Source organism: Macadamia integrifolia, unplaced genomic scaffold (assembly GCF_013358625.1).
Source record: "Macadamia integrifolia cultivar HAES 741 unplaced genomic scaffold, SCU_Mint_v3 scaffold1681, whole genome shotgun sequence".
In the NCBI taxonomy this organism is placed as follows: domain Eukaryota; kingdom Viridiplantae; phylum Streptophyta; class Magnoliopsida; order Proteales; family Proteaceae; genus Macadamia; species Macadamia integrifolia.
Window position 1 is genome coordinate 13,947 of NW_024868307.1, and position 9,046 is coordinate 22,992.

Below are 9,046 nucleotides of genomic sequence, written 5' to 3' on the forward strand. Positions count from 1 at the left end.
GTGCCTAGGCTACATTCTACCGAGCTCTCATCCTTATCGAGCCCAGTACCATTCACCATGTGGGGGATCGACATCCTAGGCCCGTTCCCCCTGGCCACGAGACAAAGGAAGTTTGTCGTGGTGGTAGTCGACTACTTCACGAAGTGGGCAGAAGCCGAAGCCCTAGCGACGATAACCGAAAAGAACATAAGGGACTTCTTCCAAAGGGCGGTAGACTATAGATTTGGAATCCCCCAGGTTGTGGTGACGGACAATGGAACTCAGTTTGCCAATCCAACCTTCGACTCGTTCTGTGAGGCCCTCGCCATCGACCACAGGAAAACCTCCGTCGGGTATCCACCGACCAACGGGCAGACAGAGGTAACCAACCGTACACTACTTCAAGGAATAAAAAAGAGACTAGACGATGCCAAAGGACTATGGGCAGACGAGTTGCACCACATCCTCTAGGCTTACCGCACTACTGAGAGATTAGCCACCAGAGAAACGCCCTTCATGTTAACATACGGCACTGAAGCTGTACTTCCAGTGGAGATAGGGGCCATTATCCATCTGATTCAGTACTACAATAAAGACGAAAACGACGGAGGGCTCCGAGCGAATCTAGACCTCTTGGCAGAAACCAGAGACACTTCGCAAGAAAGGATCGCCGCTTACCAACAGAGGTTCGCGAGGCACTACAACACCAAAGTTCGAAAGAACGAATTCAGGAAGGGTGACCTCGTCCTCAGAAGGGCAGAAGTGTCAGACCCGAGACATCAAGGGAAGCTAGATCCAAATTGGGAAGGGCCCTACAGAGTCTCGAGGGTAATACGACCAGGGTCCTATCACCTGGAGACTATGGGGGGAGGAAGGGTACCCCGATCGTGGAACTCTCAGAACTTAAGAAAATTCCATCAGTAGTGAAGTGGTGAGCACGCACACTTGTCGTTTGTAGTTTTTTGCCGCGTGTAGTTTTTTGCAATTCTCGCCCTTATGCACTTTTAAGTTGTAATTCCTCATCCTAAACTCTGGAAGATTTCATTCATGGATAATACGAAAGCCGATTTACGGCAATTGAGAGGAATTCTCCAGTCTGATGACCTTTAACTCTGCTGAACGGCTATGACCGAAGGTCTTCACCTCGTTCGGGGCCTCGACGATGGAGGCCGAGCTGAGCTCACCGATGGGCTACACCTCGGTCAAGGCCCGAACGGAGGTCGATCCGAACTGGCCGAAGGTCATCACCTCGGCCTGGGCCTCGGGCAAAGGCCGAGCCAAACTGGCTGACGGTGTTCGCCTTGGTCAGGGGCCTCAGGCAAAGAACAAGCTTTGCAGGGCTAGCACCCACTCCTCGGCCGAGGCACGAGCAAGGCTGGGCTGACCTGATCGAGGGTCCTACCGTCAACCTGTGACCAGACTCCAGAGCCGAAGGAACTTACCAAAGGCAGTCCACTGTAGGGAGCGACGACTGTCGAAGGGTCGGCCCTCGGCTAAGTCTCAGATCCATGCCAGTCTAAGAGACCTGTCGACTGGAGCCGAGGGAGAACACGGTAAAAATTGCTTAATGTTCATTGGGTCGGCCTTCGGCTAAGTCTCGGATCCATGCGTCTAAGAGACCCTTCGGCTGGAGCCGAGGGAGAATACTTGGTAAAAATTGCTTGATGTTCGTAGGGTCGGCCTTCGGCTAAGTCTCGGATCCATGCGTCTAACAGACCCTCCAGGTCCCTCAAGTCCATTCCTCGGACTCAGGAAACCTATCCGATAAGCCAAGGGGAGAGGACCAAGCCGTGCTCAAGTAGGAAGGCGGACCCTAAGGCAGGCAACTAGGGGTTTTGGCCTCTTTGCACCTAGCTACGTATTAAAGACTACCTTACTAAGAGGGACACAGAAGGCGAGAGAAATGAAAGGAAAAAAGACTTCATTCATTCATTCATAAAGCCCGAAGACAAAGATTACAAGACAGGCCCAAAGGCCGTAGTTACATTCGAAGCCCGAAGGCTGATAACATAACAAAAAAAGGGGGTGGTCTGAGCTGAGACCCGAGGTGACCTCAAGGGGCGTCCGTCGGGTTCGTGGCCTCGTCTTCGGCTTGGAGGGTCTCCTAATCCGAACCTCCGTGGCCGGGAGTCGGAGGGACTTCTCGGTGCAGCTGAACCTCACCTTCCTCGCTGCAGCCTCCGCCATCAGCATCGGCAACATCGGTGGCTGATGGGGCCGCCTCCACATCGTCGTCCTCAAAGATGAGGCCACTGTCCTCGAAGGAGACCCCGGGGTAACGCTCGAGGACCCAATCTCGGACCTCGGTAGTGCCCATTATGAACCCTGGGGCGATGGCGCGCTTTATCTCCTCCCTGAAGTCCTCGGAGGACCGATACTCCTCGACCCCTCAGGCCTCAGCTTCCAAAATTCGAGCCTTCATCTGCGACTTCAGCTCCACGAGCTTCCGATCGCGCTCTCGGCGCTCGAAGACGAGGTCCTTCTCCAAGTGCTTCACCTTCTAGAGGAGGATCGAGCGCTCGTTCTCCAGGGCGACCTTTGTCTCTCAACGACCTCGAGGTCTCGACACATATCCTCGGCTCGAGCCGCCAGTTGACCCATCTGATTTTGTGCTTACATGAAATACCGAAGGTCAGAATGCTAAGACAAAAAAAAAAAAAAAAAAAAAAAAAAAAAAAAAAAAAAAAGAAGAAGAAGAAGAAGAGGGTAGGGGGACCGAAGCTTACCACGGCCATGAAGATGCAAGCAGTCGTGATCATGGCCGTCGTCCCTTGCTTCTGAGCCTCGGTGGCATCTCAGGGAAGACTCCCCTTCATCACTAGCTCATGAGCGACTCGCCCGACGGCCAGCATGTCGTCCTCCTTCACCTACCATTGAGGGACGAACCCCACTTCGGCCCTCTCGGTCGCCACCCTCTGGCCTCTTGAGGCCGCGGCGAGGGAGGGGTCTTGCGCAGGCCCATCATAGCCCAGAGCAACGAGGGCCTGGACCACCTCGGCGCTCGACCCCTCGACTCTGGACCTCTTCTTTGGGGTCTCAGAGGATGGCCCCTTCTTCTCCTTCCGCTTCGGCCTCGGCTGCTGTTGGGCGTCCCGTGCCTTGGCCTCCTTGATTTGTGCCTGCCTTGCCGTGGCGGCGGCCTTAGCCTCGGCCCTGGTGACTTGCACTGCAAAAATAAACAAGGGAATCAGTACGAAGAACCGACACCCGAAGGAAGCAAATGGGGGCTAGCCTAACTCACCCGAGCTAAGCCCGAATCTGAAGAGTATGGCGTCGGACTTGAGGCAGTCGGCCTCGACTGGAGAACAGTCTTCTTGCCGCCTCGCCATCGCCAACGACTCTGCGTCTACCACGAATAGGGCAGGGGCGGAGTTCACCTCCCTAAGGTCCGGGATATCCCAAACCATGCCGAAGGGCACCCCCTCAGACGACCTCACAAAGAAAAACTTTTCCTTCCACCCGTGGATGGAAGTCGGGTAACCCTTTAGTAGCCGAAGGTCCTTTCGGGGGCAAAAGTAATACCAACCCGAAAGCCCCTTGCAGGCCTGAAGGAGAAAACAGTTAATGAAGAGGGGAAGGGAGAGGGGCCTCTGGTGCCTTACGAAGAAGTCGACGAAGCTGAGCACTTGTCGCCACCCGTTCGGCGTCAGCTGGGTCGGGAATACCCCATAGTGCCGAAACACTTGGGTGAAGAAGGGGTGGAGGGGCAGCCGAAGGCCTGCCTTAAATGCCTCCTTGTATAAGCACAGCTCCTCGAAGTTCCGATAGCTGGCTCGATCGGATGGTCTGGGTAGACAGAGCTCGAAAGCGTCCAAGACACCGAAGGAGGCCCTCAGCTCCTCCAGTTCTGGCTCGTCCATCGTGGAGACGATGTTGAGAGCCTCCACTTCTAAGGGCTCCTGGGTCTAAGCTCGGGAATCGAGCACCCTCTCCCTGAACCCTGCGCCGTTGGAGCCACCCACGGACCCCGACGGCAAGGCCACGGACGATGAGTCACGGGAGGAGGAAGAGTCAGTGGAATCCGAGGACATCCCTCGGACCTCCCCTAGACTCCTATGCCTACGTTTTGGCCTTGTCCTCTCGGAGGACGACGAGCTGTAGCCCGACGAGGAAGACATCACTTACTTTTGTGGGTGTCGCTAAACTAGGGGAAGTTAGGACGAAGACGAAGGCTTCGAAAAGAACACTGAGGCAGAAGGTAAGATCACTCCGAAGGGAAAAGAAAAGTGCCCCACAAATGGCCCCCCACACTATATAGATGGGGAGAAAGACGGTACGACTACCCGAGCATTAATGGTGTCGCCACGTCAGAGTACGAAGCCTCGAGGTTTGTGCCCGAACGGACCTGACAGAAGGTCCCCCTCTCGGTTGGGAGTTCGGCCAAAGCTGAACGAACCTGACCGAGGGTCCCCCCTCGGTTGGGAGTTCGACCAAAGCCGAACAGACCTGACCGAAGGTTCCCCTCTCGATTGGGAGTCCGGCCAAAGCCGAACGGACCAGACCGAGGGTTCCCCTCTCGGTTGGGAGTTCGACCAAAGCCGAACAGACCTGACCGAAGGTTCCCCTCTCGATTGGGAGTCCGGCCAAAGCCGAACGGACCAGACCGAGGGTTCCCCTCTCGGTTGGGAGTTCAGCCAAAGCCAAACGGACCTGATTGAGGGTCCCCCTCTCGGTTGGGAGTGCGGCCAAAGCCGAACGGACCTGATCGAGGGTCCCCCTCTCGGTTGGGAGTGCGTCCAAAGCCGAACGGACCTGACCGAAGGTCCCCCTCTCGGTTGGGAGTCCGACCAAAGCCGAACGGACCTGATCGAGGGTCCCCCTCTCGGTTGGGAGTGCGTCCAAAGCCGAACGGACCTGACCGAAGGTCCCCCTCTCGGTTGGGAGTCCGACCAAAGCCGAACGGACTGGATCGAGGGTCCCCCTCTTGGTTGGGAGTTCGGCCAAAGCCGAACGGACCTGACCGAGGGTCCCCCTCTCGGTTTGGAGTCCGGCCAAAGCCGAATGGACCTGACCGAGGGTCCCCCTCTCGGTTGGGAGCTCGGCCAAAGTCGAACGGACCTGACCGAGGGTCCCCCTCTCGGTTGGGAGTTCGGCCAAAGCCGAACGGACCTGACCGAGGGTCCCCCTCTCGGTTGGGAGTCCGACCAAAGCCGAACGGACTGGATCGAGGGTCCCCCTCTCGGTTGGGAGTTCGGCCAAAGCCGAACGGACCTGACCGAGGGTCCCCCTCTCGGTTGGGAGTCCGGCCAAAGTCGAATGGACCTGACCGAGGGTCCGCCTCTCGGTTGGGAGTTTGGCCAAAGCCGAACGGACCTGATCGAAGGTTCCCCCCTCGGTTGGGAGTGCGGCCAAAGCCGAATGGACCTGACCGAAGGTCCCCCTCTCAATTGGGAGTTCGGCCAAAGCCGAGCAGACCTGACCGAGGGTCCCCCTCTCGGTTGGGAGTTCGGCCAAAGCCGAACGGACCTAACCGAGGGTCCCCCTCTCGGTTGGGAGTGCGGCCAAAGCCAAACGAACCTGACCGAAGGTCCCCCTCTCGGTTGGGAGTTCGGTCAAAGCCGAGTGGACCTGACCGAGGGTCCCCCTCTCGGTTGGGAGCTCGACCAAAGCCGAACAGACCTGACCGAGGGTCCCCCTCTCGGTTGGGAGTTCGGCTAGAGCCGAGCGGACCTGACCGAGGGTCCCTCTCTCGGTTGGGAGTTCGGCCAAAGCCGAACGGACCTGACCGAGGGTCCCCCCTCTCGGTTGGGAGTTCGGCCAAAGCCGAATGGACCTGACCAAGGGTTCCCCCTCGGTTGGGAGTGCGGCCAAAGCCGAACGGACCTAACCGAAGGTCCCCCTCTCGGTTGGGAGTCCGGCCAAAGCCGAACGGACCTGATCGAAGGTTACCCTCTCGGTTGGGAGTGCGACCAAAGCCGAACGGACCTGACCGAGGTTCCCCCTCTCGGTTGGGAGTCCGGCCAAAGCCGAACGGACCTGACCGAGGGTCCCCCTCTCGGTTGGGAGTTTGGCCAAAGCCGAATGGACCTGACCGAGGGTCCCCCTCTCAGTTGGGAGTTTGGCCAAAGCTGAATGGATCTGACCGAGGGTCCCCCTCTCGGTTGGGAGTTCGGCCAAAGCCGAACTGACCTGACCGAAGGTTCCCCTCTCGGTTGGGAGTCTGGCCAAAGCCGAACGGACCTGACCGAGGGTCCTCACCTCGACAGGGGGCTCGGTGTAAGGCCGAGCCGAGTCGACCGAAGGTTTTTCCCTCGGTCGACCGCAGGCCTCGGTCGCCAGCAAGGCCAAGGCCGAAGGAATAAGGCCGGAAAAAATAAAAGTGAAGAAGAAAAGAGCGGTGATTGCGAAGAAGTTGGTTACTCCCACAGGAAGAAACTCCTAGTGGGAGTAAGGGGGCTCCTAATATAGCCAAATTTATCTCTCGGTGGGGAAAGGACACGTGTCGCCCCTGAGACACGTGTCCTCCACCAGATAAGGAGTCCAAGGACTCAATCACGCTCGATCACGTCGTTTGCATGAGGAGAATATTCCCCACAAGAAGGACGGCCGTATGGGAGAAGGACAGAGGAAAAGACAAGAAAAGACCCTAGCCCCGAAGAAGAATATAAGGAGGCCGAGAGGAAGGAAGAAGGTAAGCATTCAGACCCTCACCATTACTCCCTTACTTAAAACTGTGCGGCCGACCCTAACTTGAGCGTCGGAGGACTAACCCTGGACAAAGCTCCGGGCCTCCGCCGTCTGTGCTTGTGCAAGACCAACTCGCGGGGTTTTTTGGCAGCAACACAATCATTTTTTATTTGAAAATAACCATAAGACAAATTTATAAGGCTGTAAAACAAGACTATGCCCTCATTCTAGGGACCTTTTCTGGAGATTATAAAGCTAACGCTAAATTTTGAGAAGAGAATTCGATGGCAATGACTCGTGATCCATTCTGCTTGAGCTTTGCATGCTCTTAGGATCCAAAATTTATTATAATTAATCCTTTGTAAGTCCAGTTTCTTCAGTAAAAATTTATATTATATATATATATAAAAAAGGTTGGGTGTGCCAAATCTGATTTTTAATTTATGTAATCTTTGTATTAGAGACTTCAAGGTTTTATATCAAGTTGTTATTAGGATTTAGGATTAGGGTTGTTATCCAGGTAACAATGAAAGTTGATGATTTCGAACATCACAAGACAAATATAAGGAACCCTTATCCATAAAAAAAAAAAAATCTAAGGTACCCATTTTATTTACTTTATTTTTTTATTCAAAACATTTGTTTTCAATCAGAGCTAGAAGAGTACACGATAATTTCTATAGTACTAGTACACATGCATAGAATACACAAGATACTAGCGCATAATGGTGATCTACGATCTGTTTTTCTTTGCCCAAATGCTTGCCTCCACTTGCTTGATATCATCTACTTTTGAATTCGCATAAAAGCTTATGGTTTCCAGACCTAAACAAAATAAAGCAATGAAATTGTCTTGCCTTATGTCTTAGATCGAAGCCAAACTACGTCTTGTGTGCTTTCCTAGGAATGTTATATTGTTCACCGAAACACATTCCCAACTCAAATGGCAGTTATAAACAAAATCGATGTCGAAAACTGCGTTTCACGCCTTTTTTGAAGAGATGTCCAACTATGTGTGATTACTATCAGTAAGACCCATTGTTCCACGTTAGACCACCTGAACACCCATAGACATTTAGAAACGCAACCCTAAAACAATGCAGAAAATAATGGAAGAATAAGAACAAACAATGCACATAGGTTTATAAGGTTTGGCAAGATTGTCTACGTCTTCGGTGAGATAAGATCTTATTTCATTATCAATGGATAATAGACTTACAACGCTTGTCATTATACCTTTCAGTATTACTTGCATTACAGATAAAGAAACAATCGCTATAAATATATAGCAAAAAAATCTTAATCCGAAAAATACAAAACTGCCCTCAAATAAAAATTTTGAGCTGGGGGCTACCCCCCTACACCCTCATGCCACCTGCATCAGTACTTCTTACATTAAACTGTGATGGATTACAAGACATCGTACACCAAAAAGACCTTTGGAAGGAGTTCAAATGAAAGAAAAAAAAAGGACCTACATGGAATGCATGCTGATTGGATGAGATGGGAAGGTCTTGTGGAGCACATGTGGGGAAGAGATATATCTCTTTCTCCTATGCCTGTCGTTGTGGGCAAGCAAGATGAACCCCAACTACGAGCCGGTCGCCCAGCCCAGGCCATGGTCACCCCCTTCATCATTAGCCACCTTCGTCAACAAAGTGAGGTGCTAATGGTGTCTTCACCAGCTTTGCCTTGCTTATGCCAAACAACTTAAAGCAACTTCTCCACAAACTTCCTTCGTGAGTGCTCTAAAATCCACCTTTGCCTACCCTTTTGATTTGCCGCTCTCTCTCTCTCTCTCTCTCTCTCTCTAGGTAGCTAGGCCCCTCCTTATTTCCCAGCATCGACCAAAAGATGAATTGTCAAAATCATCACCATTTGTAGTACCATTATCAGGTCCAAAAACAGCTAATGCCGAACGCACAGAGATTCATACGCAGACGCAACACCAGAAACAACAGAACTACTATGTAACGGAATTATGGTTGTCTTAGAGTCCATAAAACAAGAATACATGTCAAAGGAGGAGGAACGGAGGAAGAGATATTGGTAGCTTCAATAGTTCTCTCATGTGCGAATACAAAATGGGGTGTTTGATTGAATTACACTGTGAATTTTGACACATGATTAATCTAAATCATACCCTCTCTCTATCCAACAATCGTAATAGACATATCATGTCTTTTTTTTTTTCTGTAAAAATTAAAAGACATATCATATGTTCACATAGTAGAATAAATGCCTTGTGAAGTTGTGATATTTGGTCAATGTGTGACAATATAATTCACCTTAAGATTATTATATAACTTTCTTGTATTTTTCTTTTTATTTGATTTTCCTCTCATAATGACATAAATGGCCATATTAGGTTTTTTATTATTGGGTTGTGGATCACTACCAAGTCACGTGGACATTGTGCCACCATGGGGATCAACAGAGG